Below are 25073 nucleotides of genomic sequence, written 5' to 3'. Positions count from 1 at the left end.
AGACTGAATTAGTGAGATCTCTGGGAACATAAGTAATTTGTAAGTAATACATTTTTTCTCTTTGACATATTTGCCTTTGCATAGAATAGAACGTATAGATATGATTGCCTCTTTTATATCCATTTCGGTTCAATTATATTATAGCTTTTGTTCAGAAGTAATATTAATTATGCCTGATTTTTGTAATAGTTCTTTGTTTAACTGATTTTATTGACGTAGAAGCACCATTGGAGGGATGTATTCATCTACTTTGTAGTTCTAGCAGTTTCTTTTTCTGCTCGCTACTTTCCATTTTCAGTTCCGTACACTTATCCTTTATCACCATCATATATGTTGCGTAAGATTATAATAACTTTTTTGTCCTTAAATTTTGCGGATATTTCAATTAAATTTCCTCTGCTTGAAAAAACGGAAATTAAAAAAGAGTGACACGTACCATTTCTCAGGAACGTTGTATCGTAATTTGCATCTGACTGTTTTGAAAGACATGCACTTTACTTAACGTTTGCAATGATTTGGTTAGCGGAGTAAAGAAATACTCTACTTTCGAAATTGTCAGCTCTTGGAATCCTAAGGCAAATACATTCATCTGCCGACATCGTAAACACTGTTTTTGAGCTAAATTCCAGAAAAATACATATATTATAAATAGTATAATAAACATCATAATATTAAATTTAACTCTGTTCATCGTTGCCTTGTTGTCAGATATCCACGAAACTATAAGTTTCATAGAAGTTTTTGCTAATATAAAATTGCATAGTACAAGGGGCCCATCCGTTGATGAAAATAGTTTTTTGTAAGTGGAGTTATGTTGGACATATGAAGGTTTCCTTCATTTTTTAAAATGAATTGGTATGTCCATTCTTCCGTAATACGATAGAGCATTTTAAAGCAAGTTTAACGATCTGTAACATGAAGGCATTGAAGGTTACAAAAAGTAAAGAAAGGCGATAATACTCACGGTTTTGATAGTAAATGAAACATACGTATTGTAAACAGTAATGGAAGGAAGTGAGTAAACACTGTTCGAAGGGCATTTTGATAGTTTGCAGAATAAGTTAAACATGATAATATTGGTATTGAAAAATCGGTTTGATTACAATTGGTTAGGCTGTTCGTTTGTCGTCCATTTTATAAGTACTGAGCTGCGATTGCTGAGGACAGCTCACAATTGTTGAACTACGGAAGATTAACATTGTGAATTTGAATCAAAAGGTAATTAAATTCCATTAGATTGTAAACAAATGTGAATGTTTCATTTTAAATAGTGAGATTAAATACTCTTTACAAAACTACAAGAATGGATACATTCCTCTCTGTTATTATTATTTCATAAAGAATTATAATTGCAATTATATAGTTCATTACGATAAAAAATATTTCTCAGGAAATTCTAAATATTAAATTAAAGAACCAAGCAAAACATTTTCAATAATTACGAATATGAAAAATACTTGAACATTCCAATGGAAAGATGTTCTAAACAGGAGTTAGAAAAATCAAACAATCACCTTCAATTCCAGAATTCATCTATATGAGGTAAAATATTTTGAAAACTTTAATTACAGTCTTTAATGCAAGCAGTTGGACCGTATGTCAATTTTAAGAAAATTGATGAAAGTCAACCATTTTGAAGTGGTCAGAATCTTTGTCGTTTGAGCAATAAGTGACTAACAAATGACTGCATAAATTTCAGGCTTATAAGTATATAGATTAGATCTTATGCAGACATGTTTATAACCGAGTTACAAAATAATAATCAACACTAAGTAATCATTTTAAAACTGAGACGATTACACCTCGCATACATTTAAAAGTATTGCAAACGTGAAAAGTAAGTGGTTTATGAAATACTCTTCTGAAAGAACGGACGAAGGCAATAGAAATCTTTGTTGGAGTAAGCAAGTTCTAAAGTTCCAAGTAACGCGATGGCCCTTATTTGCCTACGTTTCATAGCAAGAAAGTTCTGAAGTTCTATGAAAACCGATGGAGCTCCTCACTATCAACGTTTCGAAGGAAGTTCTCAAACTCTCAGTTCTGCGTTTAAAGCTATGTGTGTTCTATATATCTATGTAAAGTGATGTTCCCTATCAGTTGTAACGGATACCTGTCTACAGTAAGTCAGGGAAACTCGAAGTAGTTATATCCAAATGCCTTAAAGTATAAAACGTACTTTAGTCTAATGCAATCTATCGTTACAATATTCACCGAAACGAGGGGTATTTCGAAACTGAGAGACTATAGTTTCTTAGGCGCCAGCTGCTCAGGAAGCAGCAAAGAAATAGATTACACGACCCCGGGAAACAAGGGGCGGAACAACCCTCGAAACTTCGAAATGCTCCACCTCTCGCCTACGCCTAACCGAGTACACGCACTCGGGTCGCGGGATACTGAAGTCACGGCTTCTTTATTTATGGCCTTGACGTGGGTTTAGTTAACAAGTGCTACGGGAAACTACGCAACACGCCGCGAATGACCGGGGATCACCACCCGCTTCACGATATAAGATACAATGCACAATATGTGATACAAGAAATGCGGCATGAAAATGGGATGCTTTAGCGAATAAGCTCCTTGAGGCTCCTTGGTGGGGTGGGCTGTACGCTTTGGTATTGTTCGGGGCCATCGATCAGTGGATTTCAGCGATCACCTCTTCTCGCCCCTTCGGGTGTTTCTGAGGGGGGGGGGGTGTCCTCCTGATCATTTGAATTGCGGAGCGCCTTGCGCACAACGCTCCCATGGCTCACTTGCAGGGACGGTGGACCTTTGACTTCTCTTTAGGCGGTTAAAGGGAGTTTGAGGTTCTTCTCACATCTAAAAGCATTATAAAGCATAGATGCAGATAAGCATTATGCTATGCATTTTTGATTACAGTTTATTTACTTTGAATTGTCGAAATGAAATGCGCAATCGCATGGTGTAATGCTTTAGGTACCTACTGCTTTGAGACGCAGACAATATGAAACACCATTCCGCTGGAAGAAACAGCAGAATTTACAATCGATTGCTGTGTAGGAGCAAACAAGTATAATGACATGAATATAACATAACATGGTACATGTTTTACCACCTTCATAACAGATTCGTCACATTATTGCGTGGACCCAAGGAAGTACGTTTGTTTGACACGTAATAACTATGAAGCGCGATCCCGCTTTATGGACATTCCTTCTATTGACATTCATTAAAAGTATAGAAGCATTTTGCTATGCATAGAGGGTTACAGGTCACTTACCTCGAAACGGTGAAATGAGTTGCGCTATCGCATTGAATGTAGCAATAAAACTGCATTACCTTGACAAGCACAAAATATGAAGCGCTATCGCGTTGCATGAAATAGCAGAATTCACATAATTTTGAAGTGTAGAAACATAATGAGATGTATACAGCATGAAAATCCACTGACATACGTCGAAGCAATAGAACACTATTGCTTCAAAAAGTAGACATCTAAAAACGCTATCCCCTGACAAGAAAGTGTGGCATTTACATTCTTTTGTAGTGTGGACGAGGTAGACATAACACTTCGCAATGAATATTATATTTTATCATGAAACATAGAAATGTGATGCGATATCGAGTTTTAAGAAGCTCTACAACTCAACTGCTTCGATACGTAGACATCTGGAAACGCTACTTCCTAGCAAGGAAGTGTGGCATTTACATTCCTTGGAAGTGTGGTTGAGGTATACTGAATGCGTTGCACTGAATATTGCATCTTATCTCGAGACATGTAAATGAGATGGGATATCTCCTTTTATGAAGTATTGGAACTCCATTGCTTCGGTATGTAGACATCTCACAACGTTATTCCGCAACAGGGATGTGTGGGCGTTACATTCTTTTGGAGAGTTGATGAGATAAACATAAGACGCGTATAATCATCGGATTGCGTGTCGCGCGAGTGGCGGGGCGCCAGAGTGGGACGGTCGCTCGGCCCGCAGAGTGAGATGGACGGTCGTGGTGGTCCGCGCGCGTTCGGCGTTAGCCACGAGCGTCTCGCTCGGGCGCTTTGCTTATTTCCTATTTCGGTTGGGTACGCTCTTAAAGTTAGGAATACACATGTGATTTCTTATACTAGCTCGTGTGTGTTGTGTCATGTATGTACATCGAGTGCAGTGTGCTTAAATTCGAGGATTTGCTTAATATTAATTATAACAGGTGTAATGTACGGATGCGGGTGCGTAACGACGAGCGACTCTTCATAGTACGTCCAATGGTCCTTGTGCGGAGGTTGTGGCTCGCTCGTGCTCCAGCTGTCTGGCAGGTACGCATCCTGACGCGATCGTGTGGTCCAACTCCACTGGTGTGAGGCTGGCTGCTTTAGCTCGGCGATCGGTCTGTGTTACCGTGTGTCGGTATGCTCGTCTCTGCAATGGCGGCCGGCGGTGTGTGCCCATTTGCCAGGAGGTGTAGGAGGTACCGTAAGTTTCGGCGAACGTCACAGCAATATCAGTGCAACACATTATGTATGTCTTGTCAACACGGGTTCCAGAACCTGGGTGTCCAGGAAGTACCCATCCCCACCTCCTCGTGGTGGAACCTGGGCGCCGGGCTTGCCCGGTGGCTAACGGGGCTCTGGGGCTACCATACCCAAATCGAATTCGTTTAAGACTCGGAGGTTTGGTGCATCAACGATTGCCCAAAATAGTCCGAATCCTTTTCGTAGAGCAAACATGAATTGACTGAGCAGGCAGTCTGGAGCATCTATAAATTTGGCCAAACTGATGCTTAATATTCAAAAAGGGTCAGAGTGAGCGTGTTCGCGTACACGTAGCGAGTTCGCCTCCCCGAGGTTCCCCGTGGGTACTCCGGCGGTTAGGATTCGTCCTCTCCGACGGAGTAGCTGAAGGACTCGCCCGGTGGGAAAGGCGCCCCGGCACATCTGGATTTTTCCATCGCCCCTTTCAGTGAGGTGGGAGTAACTGGTTGGTAGATGGTAGATTCCGTCAGGGTATAGCCGTACGGCTCAGGAACCGCGCTCGATCACCGTCCGGGTGTAGAGCAGACACTAAATGTCTTGTCAACACGGGTTCCAGAACCTGGGTGTCCAGGATGTACCCATCCCCACCTCCTCGTTGTGGACCCTCGACGTCGGGCTTGCCCGGCGGCTAACGGGGCTCTGGTGTTATTGAATAGTACAGCGACTCCGGGGTTTGGTACATTATTAATTTGCCCGAGCTAATTGGAGCCACATTCATAGAGTAAAATTGAATAAGACTGAGGATATCAGTCTGGATCATCAATAAATTTGGCCAAACTAATCCATCTTAATTCAGAAAGGGTCGGAGTGGGCGTGTCCGCGTACACGTAGTGAGTTCAACCTCCCCGAGGTTATCCGCGAGTATTGCGAAGGTTGGGATTCGTCCCCACCAACGTAGTAGCTCAAGGACTCACCAGTGGCAAAGGTGCCGCGGCACATCTGGATTTTACCATCGCCGGTTTTAGTGAAGTGGGTGTAACAGAAAGGTCGATGGTAGATTCCGTTTGCGTATACCCGCCCGGGTGAGAAAGCACGCCCAATCAGCGTCCTGGTGCAGGGCAGACAATATCATGTCAACACTCCAAAAGAATGTAAAGCCCATACTTCCTTGCTACGGAACAGCGTTTCTGGATGTCTACGTATTGAAGCAATAGAGTTCCAATGCTTCATAAAACGCGATATCGCATCTCACTTCTGTGTCTCATGATAACATGTAATATTCAATGCTACGCGATATGTATATCTCCTCAATGCTTGTAAAGAACGTAAATGCCACACTTCCCTGCTATGGAAAGCGATTCTAGATGTATAGGTTTCGAAGAAATAGAGTTCTAATGCTTCATAAAACACGACATGTGAACTCATTTCAATGTCTCCTGATAAGTTGTATTATCAGTGCAACGCGTACTGTATATCTCGTCAGCACATGAAAACAATGTAAATCCCACACTTCCTTCGAAGGGTACAACGTTTCTAAATGTCTACACATGGAAGCAATAGAGTATTAATCCTTCATATAACGCGATAGCGCATCTCAATTCTATGCCTCATGATAAGATGTAATACTCAATGCAACGCGATATGTACATCTCGTCTACACCTCAATGGAATGTAAATCATAAACACTTCGTTGCTACGAAACAGCGTTTCTATATGTCTAGGTATCGAGGAAATAGAGTTGTAATGCTTCTTAAAACGCGATATCGCATCTCATTCTCGATGCAACGCGTTATGTGTCCCTCGTCTACTCTTCAAAGGAATGTAAATGCCAGACTTTCTTGCTGCGGATTAGCGATTCTAGATGTCTTCGTATCGGAGCAATACAGTTCTAATGCTTCATAAAATGCGGTATAGCATCTCATTTCTATGTCTCATGGTAAGATGAAAAATCAATCCAACGCGACATATATATCTTTTCAACACATCAAAGGAATGTAGATCCCGCACTTCCTTGCAACGTTATAGCGTTTCCAGATGTCAACGTATCGAAGCAATAGTGTTCTCATTATTCATAAAACGCGATATCGCATCTCATTTCTATGTTTCACGACGAGATGGAACTCAATTCAACCTGTTATGTATATCTAGTTAATACTTCAAGAGAAAGTAAATGCCGCACTTCAGGACTGCCTCGGAATAGCGATTCTATATGTGTACGTTTCGAAGCAATGGTGATCTAGTGCTTCATAAAAAGCGGAATAGCATCTTATTTCTATGTCTCGTGATTAGACGTAATATTTAATGCAACGCGATATTTATATCTGGTCTGCATTTCAAACGAATGTAAATGCCACACTTTCTTGCAAAGGAATAGCGATTCTAAATGTGTATGTATCGAAGAAATAGAGATCTAATTTTTCATAAAACGCGATATCACATCTCATTTCTATGTTTCATGATAAGATGTAATATCATTGCAACGTATTATGTATATCTCGTCTACACTTCACAAGAATGTAAATGTCACACTTCCTGACTACGGCATGGCGTTTCTAGAAGTGTACGTTTCGAAGGTAATAGAGTTCTAATGCAACATAGAACGCGATATCGCATCTTAATCCTATGTACCGTGATATGATAAATATTCAATACAACGCGTTGTGTATATCTCGTCTACACTTCGGAAGAATCTAAATGCCACACATCCTTGCTTCGATATAGCGTTTATAGACATCTTCGTATCGAAGAAATGTAGATCCAATTCATCGCAAAACGTGATATCGCATCATATTTCAATGTACCATGATAAGATGTAATATTCAATGTAACCAGTTATGTTTGTCGGCCCTACATTTCAAAAGTTTGTAATCCTACTCTTCCTTGTAAAGGGATAGCGTTTCTTGATTTCTACGTGATGAAGCAATGGAGATGTTAGACTGCATTCAACACGATGTCGTATTTCATTTCTGTGTTATATGATAACATCTAATATTCATTGCAAGTCGTTATGGTTATCTGCTTCTAAACTTCAAATGAATGTGAATCGTGAACTGTCTTGTAACGGGATAGCTTCTCAAGATCTCTACGTCTCGAAATAATGGTGCCCTAGTACGCCATTCTAGAAATGTCGCATCTCATTTCAATGTTTCATGATAAGATGTAGTATTCAATGCAACACGTTATTTTTATCTGCCTCCAACACCGATAGAAGGTGAATCCTACACTTCCTTGCTGAGTGATAGCGTTCGTAGATGTCTACATATCGAAGCACTTGATTTCTAGTGCTTCATGCATCGCGATATTGCATTCCATTTCACGAACTGAGAGTTATTAACTAGGTTGTAATGTTCTATGAAGAATTGAAGAATTTCTGAAGAATTTGAATCTCACACTTCCTTGCAAGGGGATAGCGTTTCTAGATTTCTAAGTGTCGAAGCATTTAATTTCTAATGTTTGCATCGCGATATCGCATTTCATTTCAACAGTTCAAAATAAATAAGTATGTTGTAATGCTCGTTGTATCGGATTATGCTTATCTGCTTCTACATTTCTAAAGAATTTAAATACTACAGTTGCATGCAGCGGGATTGCGCTTCATTGTGTCTGCGTGTGAAGACAATGGGGCTCTAATGCTTGATGGATTGCGATGGTGTACTACATTTTAACGTTTAATCTTCTATGCATGGCAGTAAGCGTATCTGCTTCTACATTTCTACAGAATGTAATGAATGTAATGAATTTCAACGTTTCGAAGAAAGTAAGGTAGAATCTTCTATGCATAGCACTATGCTTATTTGCTGGATCTCTTGAAAAGAATGTAAATTATACAGTTCCGTGCAACAGGATGGTGGTTTAAAGTGTCTGTGTGTCAAAGCAATGGTGTTCTGCTTCTTCATGCAATGCGATAGCGCAAATCATTTCAACGATTCAAAGTAAGTTAGCTGTAACATTGTACGCTTTGCATTTTGTTGATCTGTTTCTACACTTCATAGGTATGCGAATTCTACAGATAAATGCATTGGGATGGCGTTTCATAGTGTCTACGTGTATAAGCAATAGAGTTCTAATGCTATATGCTGTGTGGTGGACAGTCTCATTTCAACGTTCGAAAGCAAGAATGTTGTAATGTTCTATGTATCGCATTATCTTTACCTTCCTTTGCACTTCAAACGAATGGAAATTCGACTGTTGCTTGCACCGGGCTGGGGTTTCATATTGTCTGCTTGTCAAAGCTGTAGTGATCTAATGCTCCACGCAATGCGATGGCACATCTAATTTCTACGTTTGGCACGTTAACGCCGGCGTGCATCACAGGTGAATCACACGTGTCTGTTGCGTGAGGCAGTGTGCATTTCCGGTGAGTCACACGCGTCGATTTCGTGGGCCGGCGTGCATCACGATAGGTCGAACTTATATTTCACAAAGTAGATAGTACTAAATAGGATTATTTTTCAATTCTCAGCATTATAAACTGACATTCTATATTTAAAACATAACAAACCCATATTTTAAACCTAACTTAATTATTCAATTTTTTTATGTAATTTTTCAAAACATGTTGGGTAGAGTTCCGGTTGGCCTTACAGATTTGGCCTTAACAGATTTTTACGTTTATCGCCTTATTCACGGCATACTATCTACCATTTATTCTAGATATACGTTTGTAACATTCTTTACATTAGTTTTTCTCGCGCGTCCTTGGAACGACCGCAGAAAATGTGTACGTTTCTTGGGCACTGCTTCAGTTTCAGATGACGTTTGTTCACCGTGATGATCCACTGTACTGAGAAGATAATTAATAATTTTTTCGCGGAAGTTTAATATTTTCATTCCTTTGGTACTCCATTTTCTATGTATATAACAGACATTGACGAGAGAAGTCCCGCATACTAATTCGATAACTATTTTTCTATACCACTTTACTATTCTGCGTAATCAACTGTGATAAAAAGACATCTGGTCCGATGGTCAAACCCTTTATTAGCATTGTTATAAAGGAACACTGTGTCCGGCTTTAACTTATTATTACTACCCTGGACAATAACACACCTGTGGTTTTCAGAAGTGGCTAGCATGCACACCAGTCTCTTATCCGTCCACTTTAAAAATTTAAAGCCACTCCGATTTTGAAAATACATAAAGCTACCCCGTTGCAGTACCCTTTTTGCCTGCAACGGAAGAAATTCTGTATTAACTTTTACTGAACTATAAATAAATGTTACTTTTTGCAGAAGTTTCTCGGCCAAAGGGACACAAGTATATGAACTATTTGCCTACAATATGCGGCTTTCAAATAATAATTCACCCTCGAACGTCATAACTACAGCATGCGCATGTGCTTTCGCTATTCTGGTTGCATTATTTCCAGCGTAAATAAAAATATTATGAGTGTATCCTTCCAGAAGGCACAGTTTACAAAGTTTTATACCATATCTATGCCGCTTTCGTGGGATATACTGAGAAAAACTGTGGCGTTCTCGCCATGGAACCATGATTTCGTCGATTACAATATTCTTACCGGGCTTAACATGTTGAGTGCTATGTCAGTCCCCAGGGACAAACAATCGATTTTTCGTTTTGACAACGTGGATTCTAGGGACTGACAGCGAACTTCTTGTTCGGTCGACATCGGTGCATCAGACCGGCACTGTAAAGGGTTAAATTAAAAATGACAATTAAAAAATTTATGCTAATATTTAATGAAGTTTATTAAAACATTTTAAACAAAGATGAGGCTGAGATTTGCACATTTTACAGTATCTAGTAACTTTCTTTGTCATTTTCCTCGCTAACTGGCGTCCGAACATTTTTGTGTTCGTGCTGTAACATTCAACACAATATTTTCGTACTTCATGCGCCTTTCCTTCCTTCTTATGAAATTTGTGAATTCGTCTACTGGTATAGGCCCTAATTGGGGTTTCCTCGTGTCAATGTCGTGTGAGAGCATTTACCAATTCTTTTCGGAATGTTGTAATTGACATCTTTCTTCCTGTTACATTTTGGAACATATGTAACGCATTCACGACGACAATATTCAAAAGAAGGTCGAATGCCAGTTTTCTATATCATTTTAGTGACCTTCTAAGTGGACTGCTGTAAGCACCCATTTGATAAGGCAGATCAAACGCTGTTTTACCTGTATTATAATCAATAATAATTTTTGGTTTGCAGGATACCCCTGTTCTTGTTATTACGGATTTCATTTCGACAGAACGCTTGATCGGAAGAACTAAAACATCCCTCTTGTGTTTCTATTTCATTGACCTCTTCGAGTTGGTCGAAGAGTACCAACCAAATCCGTATTTTTTGTTATAAGTTTGTTTGCTAAATCCACACTCGTATAATAATTATATATGTATAAAGTATGGCCTTCGTGAAACATATTTTCACACAAATTCATGACAACATTTGTTGTATTTTCTTTATCCAATGATTTGCCGATGTAAATGCCAAGATTATATGTGTAATGACTATCACAGCACAATTTAAGTATTTTTATCCCATATCTATGCTTTTTTTGTTTCATGTACTGTCTAAGTATGATCCGCCCACGGAATGGTATTACCATCTTGTCGATGCCTAACATTTCAACGGGATCATAATAGTTTTTAAAATTTATATATAATTCTTTCATTAAAAATTCATATTTATTAAAAATGCAACATTCTCAACAGAATTTGAAATCTGTTTCTACTCATCATTTTCCGCGAGAATGTTTGAATACGCAATGGATCCTTGGACCAATACAGATACAAAGATGGAAGCTTTACGAATCCCATCCACAAAAATACTCCAAAAAACCTTTTATTTCGTCCTTATCTGTTGGCAGCCACTTTTCAACACGTTTGGAAGCGATTATTCTTTGTGTCGCATAAATATTTGTTTGTTCGCTTATATGTTGAAATAATTTATCCGTCACACAAAGGATGTAAAAATCTTCCATTGTGCTACAATTTTGACTTGAGAAAGGTTTGGCTGGAATGTTTGGCTGGTTGTCTCGCGGAACAAACCATTCATTTGGATCACTTGTTTCAGTATTTCTTAGTGAAATACTAGATGAATTGTCACTATCTGAAGATAGTGGTGGTATTATACGCCGACATTTGCATGGTACAAATAGCTCTCTCGACGAGTCACTATCTGTTCGTCCTCTCAACATTTTTAGCTGATACCAAAACATTTTCAAAATAGTCACTATAAAACTGAATTCTCTCTGCTGTAATAGGTCTTTATACTCCCGTGGCTTTTTCAGAATGACAATCGACTTGTATTTGCTCTTTCGCCTCTCTGGCATTCCCATCCCATTATTTTATGTTTATACATTGTATACAAATGCATTGCTTGTATCATTTCGACAGTCCAAACGAAACGGATACAGTGTATTAAAGTTATCGTTTGTTTATACCCATTAGTCAAGCGTTCGGCATCAAGTACTCCCGCGCTGCCGCCTGAGCGAGAAGTGCAGCGAGATCGGCGTTGCACTCAACGTGTTAATAGTATTTTCGAAAGTGTAAAGAATTGCGTTAACAACAATTGTAAGTTTATACAAACGATCCTCAGTCCTAGTCGTGGAAATAATGGTGAAATGAAAAGTATCGATATAAACCGATTGCGCGTCACCGCGTTTTTTATTCGATCGTTTGTATACATTTCCTTTTAAAACCAATATAATTTAATTTCAGGAAGAGGCGCTACAACCAATATAAGCAGGACAGCAATAAAAATGTTCAGTTCGTTCTCTGTCAGAGGCTTCCTGGCCACTTGGTGTTTAGAGGAAAAGAAAATTTCAAAGTATACAAGTAGATAAGCATAATGCTATACATGGCATTGCATGGAACTGTAGAATTAACATTCCTTTGAAATGTAGGAATGTATATTCATAATACTATGCTTAGAAGATTACAACTTACTTGCTTTGGAATGTTGGAATGAAATGTGTCATCGCGATACATGAAGCGTTAGAACTCTATTTCTTCGATACTTACGTATCCTATGAATCCTACGGTTGCATGCAATGTGAAGGCGTGTCGTAGTGTTTGCGTGCCAATGCATGAGAGTTCTAATGCTTCATGCAACGCGAGAGCTCATATCATTTCAACGTTACAAGGTAAGTTATTTGTAATGTTCTATGCATTGCATTATACTTATCTGCTTCGGTTCTTGAAAGAAATGTGAGTTCCACAAATTCATGCAATGGGATAGCATCTCTAAGTGCAACGTCGTGCGTAGCCCCTGCCACTCATTCCACACATGAGCCTTCTCGCACTTCCATCATCAACCCCTGGACTCAGGCAACCTGCCGCGCTCGCCTACAGCACCGGCAGCGTTCATGCGCGCACACCTGCACACGCTCACACACACCAAGTACCGCTGTGTCACTCGAACCGACCAGTATACATGGCTCGTTCACACCAGTCATCGCTGTTTCAATCTCATCGACGAGCACTATTGCCTCACTCCCACTAACGAGTATATCTACCTCGCTCGCACCAAAAATCAACACCCTTGTCCATCTCGCATCTCAATGGGGACTCTTCCAATTCAGGAAGCTAACTTTATCAGAACCTGTATTCCTCTTTTAAGTCTCTTAATATATATATATATATATATATATATATATATATATATATATTTATATATAGCCTCTTATATATTAAGTCTCTTAAATATATATATACTATATGCGGACTAATGTATTGCTGCATATAAAAATTCATAAATCCAAGTTACAGGTTATAAATACATACATATATATATATATATATATATATATATATATATATATATATATATATACTACTGTACATATAGTATATAATATTCTCCATACCGTTCGCCAGTAAATTCGACTAAGTGTTCGATATCAGTTTTTATACATGCCTGATGTTTTCCATTAACGTTTTCTAATATGTCAGTAGCTTCGCCGTATCCTTGCTCAGAATATCTATCATTACGTCTGATGCGCGGCTGCCTATTCGACTATTTAAAAGTGTAGGCGTTATTCTTATCGGTAACTATCCCATTATCCTACACTTACTTCGGTTCCTGAGGCTTCCCCTTCCGTGTCTTTGCTTCCTTCCAAGGCTTTCTTTTTCTCCTTTATATATACTTTTCGTATTCTTTTCTATTTCCCTATCCTTTTGTGTCATCGACAGGGTACATCGAAACGCCTGCCCAACCTTTAATCTTCTGCCAGGGTACGATGGCGCTGATTCCGAATCTCTAACGAGCAGCATGTTTCAGCAGCATATGCCAGCAGCCTCGCTCACGATGGGGATGAGGGCTGCAGACCCTCCGTCATCCTACTGTCTGCCCTGATACGGGCGAGGAACTCGTAGGGCCACTCGACTCGCGTCAAGCATCTATCATATACTCTAACCGATTCGTAGTCACGCGTCTTCCATTAAGCTTGCCGGAATCAGTGATGTTGATTTGTTCAGCCTAGAGTATTATTTTCTTTTTAAATTTCTCGATTCTCTTATCTTCTTTCACGATATCGTCTATTTCGTTGTACCTTGCAAGTACGGTATGGTATATAATCTGTTGTCTGATATTTGTAGGATTTCCTCTTAATAAATGCAATGTTTCCACAGATTTTCTTTTTTTTCTTTTTAGTTACATTGTTGTTATTTTATGCTTTCCACCCTCCACATTCCCTTTCTACACCATTCCGGAACCAGCGTTATACGATTACCTCAGGATGAAGCTCCGGTCTCGCTATCCCGAGATCGAGTGTTCTGCCTTGCATCCGTTGATATATATATGTCAAATATTAGAGAATATTTCCTCTTATCCTTTGTATTTTTCGAATTACGTTTTAGTTAGATGTATATTAGAAACGCGTCGAAATATCGGATTTCCGTACGATTTTTTGGAAAAGTTTTATTCTTTTCCGACTATTCGTTTTCATTTCGCCGAAGGCGCTCCTGTATTCGATGCGGATCCGCTCCGATTGAACCCACCGATCATTACATTACGTTACGTGAATAGGCGTTCAATCGGAGCGGATCTCTGCGGAAGACTTAATGCATAGCCTCATCCCTGGGAAAGTTACGAAGGCTACTTCCGTCCCGAGATGGAAGTGTGGTTACGTTAGATTTAGTTAGGTTACGCTAGGTCAGTTAAAGTTGGGTTATGTTTGGGAATGTTTGTTAGGTTGCTCGGTTATGTTGGGATAGATTTAAGAAAGCGTAGGTTTAATTTGTTTATGTTTAAAAGAGGGAAAGTTCGATTGTGTTAGGCTGGGTTAGATTTGAGTAAAGGCAGGGTAAGTCAGATTAGGTGTAATTGGGGTTAGCTTAGTTTAAATTAATTTTAGAGGATGATAGATTAAGTTAAGCCAAGTAAGAGATGGATTATCGATAATTGGCAATGTCATCCGTCGATAGTTCTAGAATTACCGACTATTGGTAATACCGGCCGTTATAAAATCATGAGTTTTCGACATCATGCATCACTTACTGTTGGTATATCGTGAGTTATCGACCATAGGAAACTCCAGTCGTTGATAAGTCTTGAGTTACCTACTATTGGTTACACCACTCGTGTGTGATAGCATACGTTATCGATTGTTGGTAACTCCAGTCGTCGATAATTTATGGATTATTAATCACAAGCAACACCAGCAAGAATCACAAAATTATAGTGGGAAGCTGGAAATAATGGGTGATGCAATGTACATTTTTATTTTGCGAAGACAGTAAATCTGTTACTAATCAGTTTTTAATAGATGAGGCGATATAAAAAAAACTGAAGGAATGTCTGATTTTACCCATTATGCGTGTAATCTAGATGTGAATAATTAAATAAGGGTTTCCAATTAATATATGAATGTATAATATATATTTTAGTAAACAAATCAATTTATTTTACAGAATATAAACATTATTGATAAGATAAGTTGATGCCTGATTCCTCCCTAGAGGAGAATTTGCAACTGATAGATTTGGATAATTATATATGACAATGGAAAAGATCATGCAAATATTAATCGTCATCCAAATTAATTTAAACAGCGAGTTCGTTAACAAAACTGTAAGCTCAAATATTATCTATTGTTCATTATGTTAAAAAAAATTTATTGGTCTTCGTACATTACAGCACGTCATAGATCAGTCTGATTTATTTCCTAAGCAACCGTAATTCAGAAGTTAATTAATATCACATTTGCAAAAATTTACAATATGTAAATTTCGTAAATTTTAAAGGTGATGAAGCCGGTACACGGTTCTTGGATCTTAAAAATGGTAGAAAGATGCGGTAGGGAGAGGAGAATCTAGTCAACCACTAGATACAACATTAAAAATGGATTCTCAGAATTTTCTCGCAATGCTTTCTCATAAAAAAAATATTTTTTACGTTCAAATTAATTAGAAATGCAAAATAAGTTTACTAGTAATATAATATTATATATCTTTCGGAGAATTAATACTTGCATCGGCAAAGTTGTAATGGAATAGTTGAAAATTAGCGCTGATCTACGAAAAGCAATGAAATAAGAGATATTAATGGTCAATTTAAAGTCGAAACTTACTTTGAATAATTGAATACCGTTTCCTTAAAAGAAACCGACGTATTAACTAATTAAGGAAAAATCATTCCTACTTATAAAAATTTTGTTACTTTTTGTGAAAGTTTAATATGATAATATAAAATATTTTAAATATTAAAAAGCTAAAGTAAAATATATTTTTATATATTTTTGTAATATATTTCGTAACGTTAAATGGTAAAAATTAAACAAATTGCGTTTGAAAATATTGAATTATGTAGATTGATCTTTACTCATACATTTATAATAAAATGAACATAGTTATTCACATTTAATTTTTTTTTTTAAACAATGAACAAAGATATATAGTACTTTGTTGTTATAGTTCTAGCTGCTTCACAAGTTCCGAAAATGATAAAGTAGACCAATACCAGGAAAAATTCTAATGTTTTATAATTATTTTATAGTTGAAAGATTATCAAGCTTTATGTCTGGATGGATGCTTATATATAAGTATAACTGCCAAAATGAAATGAGATCGCAAAGTGATATTTACACACCTGCGTTCTGCAATTTTGATGTATTTAAATTTCCGATAAAAGCATATAAATGTTTATAATCTAATTATCAATTACAAATGGAAAGCTACAATTTATCCATGTAATAGTCCTTTCTTATTGTACGCATCCTACAATACATGCACAGTATCTTTAATCTTGATGGATTTCGTATGTCCGTGTGTGTGCGCGCGCGCGTGTGTATATAGTAGCAGTTGCAGAAATACCACATAATATGTTTCATGGTTTCGATTCTTGTAAATCGAGTAAAATAACATAAGATTTTCTGTAGAATATTAAGGATATGTGAAGCTGCTCTTACACTGCATACAGCATTTTTAATTGGAAGAATTTTTCTTCCAATGTGTCGACTCCAGATTTATTTGAATTGTTCTCGTTTAGAAAATTAAAACCGAATGACATATCCCTTAAAGCAGCACGCCGGAAACCACGATACACAACAGATCCAAGGTTCCTTTATCTGAGATTAAGGCCTGCTTTCTTTGTTTCCAAACTTCTTTACATGGCGTTACATTCTTAAGACTCTTTTTAAGTTACAAAGAACAGAAACGCTACATGGATTAGAAAAATGTAATAGTTTCATTTATATAATCTTGAACATCTTAAATCCGTTTACGTTACTTTGCTTGTTGTATATGTTTTTTTACTGTATCCAGCAGAAATGAAATTACACTGGCAGAAGTACTAGCTAGTTCTCCACGCCCATTTGAAACAACATTAAATCACCTTGTTAAACAATAATATATTAAATGTGACTTGGACTTTTGAATTTGAATTTATAAACATCTAAGAAATGATTATGTTTTTCATACTATTCATATCATTATACTTTCAGTGATTTATTATGTGTTGTCATTTGATATATTAACTGCTTGATTATATTTTACAACGATCCTTGTATACAAAACACTCTTTTTACTGCTCATACGAGTAGATAGTTCTTCGTTTTATATTCTTATATCTCATTGATTATGAAAGTATATGATATCGTTTCTATGCAGTTATGCATAAGTTCAATTCCGAGTAATGCTCTAAAAAGCATCCAAGATAACAAACGGCAAAATGGTGGCGACTCCATACCAACACTATATTGTCACTTCGGAGGAGTGTCAGTTGATCCGTATCTATCTGTGACCGGATTCGTTAGTTAAAATGAGAGAGAGACGCAAAACGTGAGAACGTGTAATCAGCACGTTCTAGACTAGCATAAAACGCCGTGTGAATCGCGCAGCGCCAGCACCATCGTGAAACACGTGTCATCGCTCAGTTCATGAATCTTTTCAGCAATGACGTTGGGTCACATTTGGTAATGGGGAACCTGTGGTTTCATACAAATTAAAACTGTTAGATGTCACTAGATGTTCAACATATGAGTATTGAAAGACATTTTGATAGTTGTTTTCCAATATTTATAGTTATTGAGAGAGTCATATATATTTCTTTCAACCTGTCATAAACTAAAAATATTATTTATAAGATAAAATATTACTTATAAAGTAAAAATATATGCTGTTGCGTCCCTAGCATCATCTTGTGCAGTTTCTTAAATAACATGGTGTCATCGTATTTAATATAACCCTCAATTGCATGAATTTGTAAGGATGAATTGAGAAAAATACATAGAAAATAAATGTATATATTTTTATGATAAAGTAATTAACGACTTTATCGAAAAAATCGCCGTATTGAGTTTATAGAAAATAATTAAATCGAGTTCTTACATCTTCGTTTCATGCCTGTGTATCTATTTTGGAATCAAAATAAATAAATTGCTTGGTTTAGTCATTTTTCATATTCGCTTATAATTTTTATGGAATCAGTTTTCCCATTAGTAAATGTCAGCCTACGCCACTACCACGCATGTAGCTAATAGTGTCATTGCCACGACCGTGTAACCCGTGTGCTATATCGCGGTGCGTTAATAGTGCCGTGGTACGCGTGTCGCCACAGTACTGAGGGTATGCCGTTACGAGAACTAAGTAGGGGCATTGTCATTGTACAGTTCTGCCACGTAATTCGTTCCATCTGTTGTCCTTGGCGTGCCAATCGCTGGTTGTTTGGGATATTGTAGTAAATGAGGCAGACTTGTTTCTTATCATCATCAAGGAGATGGATTTTCACTTCCCCTCTTTGAATTTTGTTAATTATTGCTTGGAATTTTTGTCGCTTCTGCATCTCTGCATGACCGCATTGTGGATTTAACTTATGTACGATCTTTTTGGTCTTCATCTTTTGTTACATGTAACATTATATATGTAATGCACTTTTGTTATGTAATGCTCAAATTTGTAATCCTCAGATTCTTTTACTCTTTTGTAAAGCAACTTATTCTATTAACATATATTTATTAGGCATATATGTAAGTAATTAGACAATGCTATTAAAACGGTATTACATATGTTGCTGCAATTATATATTTAAATCTAAAAGTGTAGATGGAATTAGTGTCCCGTGTTATGTGATCCAATCGACATATCGAGTAAGGCTATAAAATATGAAAACCTTTTCCTATTCCACAACCCCTTTCCATGTTAAAGGAATGATTAGTTCTGCAAGACGAGAAGCCTGAATTAGTAAGATCTCTACGAACATAAGTAATTTGTAAGTAATACATTTTTTCTGTTTGAAATATTTGCCTTTGCATAGAATAGAATGTATAGATATAAATTCCTGTCTTATATCCATTTCGATCCAATTCTGTTATACCTTTTGAGCAGGAATAATATTGATTATACCTGATTTTTGCAATAGTTGTTTATTTAACAGATTTTATTGAGGGATGTATCGATCTACTTTGCAGTTCTATCAGTTTCTTTTTCTGCTCGCTACTTTCTATTCTCAGTTCCATATACTTATCCTTTATCACCATCATATATGTTGCGTAAGATTATAATAACTTTTTTGTCTTTAAATTTTGCGGATATTTCAATTAAATTTCCATTGATTAAAAAAACGAAAATGAAAAAGGAGTGACAAGTACCATTTCTTGGAAACGTTGTATCCTAATTTGCATCTGACTGTTTTGAAAGGCACGCACTTTACTCAACGTTTTCAGTGATTCGGTCAGCGGAGCAAAGAAATATTCTACTTTCGATATTGTTGGCTCTTGTAATTCTAAGGCAAGTACATTCATCTGCCGATATCGTGAACACTGTTTTTTGGCTAAATTACAGAAAACCAAATATATTATAAGGAACATATTGTGACGTGGTGTTGTCACAAGACTCGCTTTACCCCCCCCCCCCCCCCCCCCCCCCTCCCCTGCTTCGGTTAGCTTAGTTCGCTGATCACCACCTATGCGAGAAGCGCGACGCGGACCATCGCGATAGCTGTATTTGTGAGAAGCGTGAGGTACACGATGGTAGAACCTTTTCCCCTTCCCTCCCCCTTTTTCTCTTCTCTCTTTATCTTTAGAATTAGACTGGCGAGCTGATGGAAGAAATGATCCAGAAGACGTCCCTTCATCGAATAAACAGACCGCTGGATCGCGGAAGGGTTGTGCGTCAAGATAGCGGAACGGGCTCGACGGTGAAGGAGTCGGAAAATAAGTAAGAGGAAAAGAACCTTAAATCCGAGGGATATTATCCAAGGCCTTGCGAAGATATTGCCGCTGCCATCGTCCATGGAGACGCATAGGATGGTTTTTGGGTGTGAGAAGAACTCCCCCCCCCCCCCTGAACACACTAAAAGAGAAGTTCAAGAGTACAGCGGACCTGCAGGTGAGCCATGGAAAGAGCGACGCGCGATACGCACCGCAGATCAAATGATCAGAAGGACCCCCCTTCCCCTAAAAGACACCCGAGGGCGCGAGATGAGAAGATCCCCGAAATCCACCGATCGATGCCCCGAACAATATCGAAGCGTACAGCCTACCCCACCATGGTGCCCTAAGGAGGATCTAGGAGATCCAAGGACCACCAGCGGATTCATTGAGCGAGCGAGTTAGCAAGCGACGAGCCGGATTTGACAAGCGAGCGGTTTTGAGAACGAGAGAAAGTAAAGGAAAGAGAGAGAGGGAGAGAGAAAGAGAGAGAGAGAGAGAGAGAGAGAGAGAATCGGCATTTAGGAGCCTGGAAAGGAAAGCGTGATTCCATATACGCTAAAGCGTCCCGTTTTTCCTGCCGCATTTTTGATATTATGTACTGTATTTTATATCGTATAACGGGTGGTGATCCCAGGTCATTCGCGGCGTACCGCGTAACAGTTAGTAGTCGTTATTAGTAATTCCGCATCGAGGCAATATAAAAAGAAGCGGTGAGTTCAGTATCCCGCGAACCGAATTTGCGCATTCGGCTAGACGTAGTCGAAAGAAGGAGCATTTCGAAGTTTCGAGGGTTGTTCTGCCCCGGGTTTCCCCGGGTTGCGTAGTCCATTAGTTTTTGCTACTTCCTGAGTAGCTGGCGCCCAAAAAGTCCCAGCCTCGCAGCTTCGAAATACCCCCTACTTAGGCAATTATCTTGTTCTTTTACTTTGCGTTGGCGAATCCGCGGAAAGTGTAAGCACGCGCATATTTTGTACAGCTACCTAACATCGGACTAAAACTGTTCTATACCCCTTATTACTGGTATAATTACCCCTTCTTGCGAATTGTAACGGGAACACCGTCACAATATTAAACATCGTTATATTAAACTTAACATTGTTCATCATTGCTGATATAAAATTGCACAGTACAAAGGGCCCATCCGTTGATGAAAATAGTATTTTTGTAAGTGTAGGTATGTTGGGCATCTGATGGTTACCTTCATGTTTTAAAATGAATTGGTATGTTCATTTTTCCGTAATACGATAGAGCATTTTAAATGCATTTTCACTGTGAATAAACACTGTTCGAAGGGAATTTTAATGGTTTGCAGGATAAGTTAAACATGATAAGATTAGTATTGAAAAATCGGTTCGATTACGTTTGGTTAGGCTGTTCTTTGTGTCGTCCGTTTCAAAGTAAGTTCTCAGATTCACAGTTCTACGTTTAAAGCTGTGTGTTCCATATATCTATGTAAAGTGATGGTCTCTATCAGTTGTGACACATACCTATCTACAGTATGTCAGGGAAGCTCGAAGGGGTTAATTATCCAAATACTTTAAGATGTAAAACGTACTTTAATCTAAAGCGATCTATCGTTACAAGGTAGCCGCCAATGTACAACTTTTCACAAGCTCGCGATCAGCTGCGCAGAAAGCAGCAAAGAAATAGTCTACACGACCTCAGAAAATCCGGGGCGAAACAACCCTCGAAACTTCGAAATGCTCCTTCTCTCGACTACGCCTAGCCGAGTACATACACTCGGGTCGTGCGATACTGAAGTCACGGCTTCTTTATTGATGGCCTTGACGTGGGTTTAACTAACAAGAGCTACGGGAAATTACGTAACACGCCGCGAATCACCGGGGATCGCCGCCCGCTTCACGATATAAGATACAATATACAATATGCGATACAAGAAATGCGGCATGAAAATGGGACGCTTTAGCGAATAAGCTCTCGCCATCACATTGCATGGATAAGTAGAATCCACATTCTTTTGAAATGCAGAATCACATAGGCATAATGGTACGCATAGAAGAATACAGCATACTTACTATGAAACGTTGAAATTGGCTGCGCCATCGGATTGCATGCAGCATTGGAACTCTATTGCATTGACAAGCGGACCCATTAAAGGGCAATCCTAATGCATGGAACTGTGGACTTCACATTCTAATGAAGTATAATATCAGATAAGCATAGTGCTATGCGTAGAGGATACCATCTTACTTACTTTCAGACGCTGAAATGAGATATGACATTGCATTGCATGGAACACTAGAAAACAACTGCTTCGATGAGAAGACACTATAAAACGCCATCTAGTTGCATAGAATTGTGGAATTCACATTCTTTCAAATCGTAGAAGCAGACAGGCATAACTCCATGTATAGAAGAATAGAACTTACTTACTTTGGAACGCTGGAGTGAGATGAGCCATCGCATTGCATCGAGTATTAGAACTCCACTGCTTTGATACGTAGAACCTTTGAAGCCCCATCCTGTTGCATGGAACTGTAGAATTCACATACTTTTGAAGTGTAGAGGCAGATGAACATCACGCGGTGCGATGAATATTATATCTTATCATGAAACTTTGAATTCGGATTCGACATCACGATGAATAGAGTATTATAACTCTATTGCTTCGGCCCATAAACATCTAGAAACGGTATCCCATTGCAAGGATGTTTAAGATTCACATTCGTTCGAGGTGCAGAAGCAAACAAGCATAATGCTCCACAACATACTAACTTCCTTTGAACTGTTGATATGAAAAGCGATATCGCGATGCATGAAGCATGAGAAATGCTATACCTAAGCAAGAAAGTGTAGCACCCACACTCTTTTGAAATGTAGAAGCAGACAAACAAAATGCGTTGCATTGAATATTACACGTTATCATGAAACGTAGAAATGAGATTCGTTATCGCGTTCTTTGAAGAATTGGAACTCATTGCACCGATACGTAGACATCTAGAAACGCTATTCCGTCGCATGGAAGTGTGTCGTATATATTCTTTTGAAGTGTGGTCGAGATATACATAATGCATTGCATTGAATGTTGCATCTTATCACGAGACATAGAAATGAGATGCGATATCGCGTTTTATGAAGGATTAGAACTCTATTGCATCGATACGTAGACATGTAGAAACGCTATTCCGTAGCAAGGAGGTGTGGCATATATATTCTTTTGAAGTGTAGACGAAGTATACATAACGCATTGCATTGTATATTATAACTTATCATGAAAAATAGAAGTGAGATGCGAAATTGCGTCCTATAAAGAGATATAACTCTAGTGCTTCGATTCGTAGACATCTAGAAACGCTATTCCGTAGCATGGAAGTGTGGAATTGACATTCCTATGAAGTGTAGACGAGATAAAAATTTACTCGTTGCATTGAATATTACGTCTTATCATGAAACATAGATATGAGATGCCATATCGCGAATTATGAAGCAATAGAACCCTATTGCTTCGATACGTAGACAACTAGAAGCGCTATCCCGTAGCAAGCAAGTGTGTGACTTACATTCTTTTGAAGCGTCCACGAGATGAAAATAACGCGTTGTATTGAATATTACATATTATCTTGAAACGTTCTAATGGAATGCGATGTCGTGTTCTTTGAAACACTAGAAATCTATTGCTTCGATATGTCGACACCTAGAAACGCTATCCCGTAGTATGGTAGTGTGGGATTTACATTCTCTCGATGTGTAGACTGAATAAACTTAACACGGTGCGTGGAATATTACATCTTAGCGTGTAACAAGGAAATGAGATGCCATATTGCGTTTTATTTAGTAATAGAAGTATATTGCTTCGATACGTAGATATCTAGAATCGCTATTCCGTTGGAACGAACTGTAGGATTCACATTCTTTTGAAATGTAGAGGCAGATAAACATAACGCGTTGCATTGAATATTACATCTTATCATGAAACATTGAAGTGAGATGCGACATCGCGTTGAATGAACTATTAAAAATCTATTGCTTGGACCCGCACGCATATAGAAACGCTATATCTTTGCAAAGAAGTGCAGGCTTTACATTCTTTTGATGTGTAGAAGCTGAAAAGCATAACTCTTTGCATTGAATATTATATGATATTATGAATGTCTGAAATGAGATGCGACATTCCGTTGAATGAAGTATTAGTATTCTATTGCTTCTACACGTAGATATCAAGAAACGCGTTCCCTTTGCAGGGAAGAGCATTATTCATATTCTTTTGAAGCGATTTATTCATTTTATAAGTGATTTATTTTGAAGTGAAGTTATTCATATTCTTTGAAGCTAGTAATCATAAGGCATTCTTCCAGCGTTGTAATATTACAATTCATTTCAACAGTTCAAAGTAAATAACTAGGTTGTAATGCTCTATGCATCGCATTATGCTTATCTGCTCCTACACTGCAAAAGAATGTGAATCTTACGCTTCCTTAAAAAGGTTTTGCATTTCTAAATGTCTACGTGTCGACGCAATAGAGTTCTAATACATAATTGAACGCGTTGTGTCATCTCATTACAATCTTTCATAATAAGTTGTAATATTCAATGCAACGCGTTATGCTTATCTGCATCTACACTTCACAAGAATGTAAATTCTGCATTTCCATGCAACAGGATGACCCCTCATAGTGTCTGCTTGTCAACGCAATGGCGTTCTAATGCTCCATTCATTGCGATGGCACATCTCACTTGAACGTTTCAAGGGATGTAATCTGTAGACTGCTATGCATAGCAAAATGCTTATCTGTTTCTGCTTTAAAATAATGTGAAATTTACAGTTCCATGCTACGACATGGCGCATCTCCTTTCAGCGTATCAAAGTCTATAAAAACGCTGATTGAACGCTAAAATGAGATCTGCCACTGCATAGCATGGAGCACTAGAACTCTACTGCCTTGAGACGCAGGTACTATGAAGCGCCATCCCGTTGCATGGCTCTGTAGAATTCACATTCATTTGAATTGTAAAAGCAGATGAGCATAATGCATCGCATAGAAGATTAAAGCTAATGGAGCATTTATAGGGGCG

This window comes from Xylocopa sonorina, chromosome 7, assembly GCF_050948175.1.
Source record: "Xylocopa sonorina isolate GNS202 chromosome 7, iyXylSono1_principal, whole genome shotgun sequence".
Taxonomy (NCBI): Eukaryota; Metazoa; Arthropoda; class Insecta; order Hymenoptera; family Apidae; genus Xylocopa; species Xylocopa sonorina.
Note: the sequence above shows the minus strand (reverse complement) of the source record.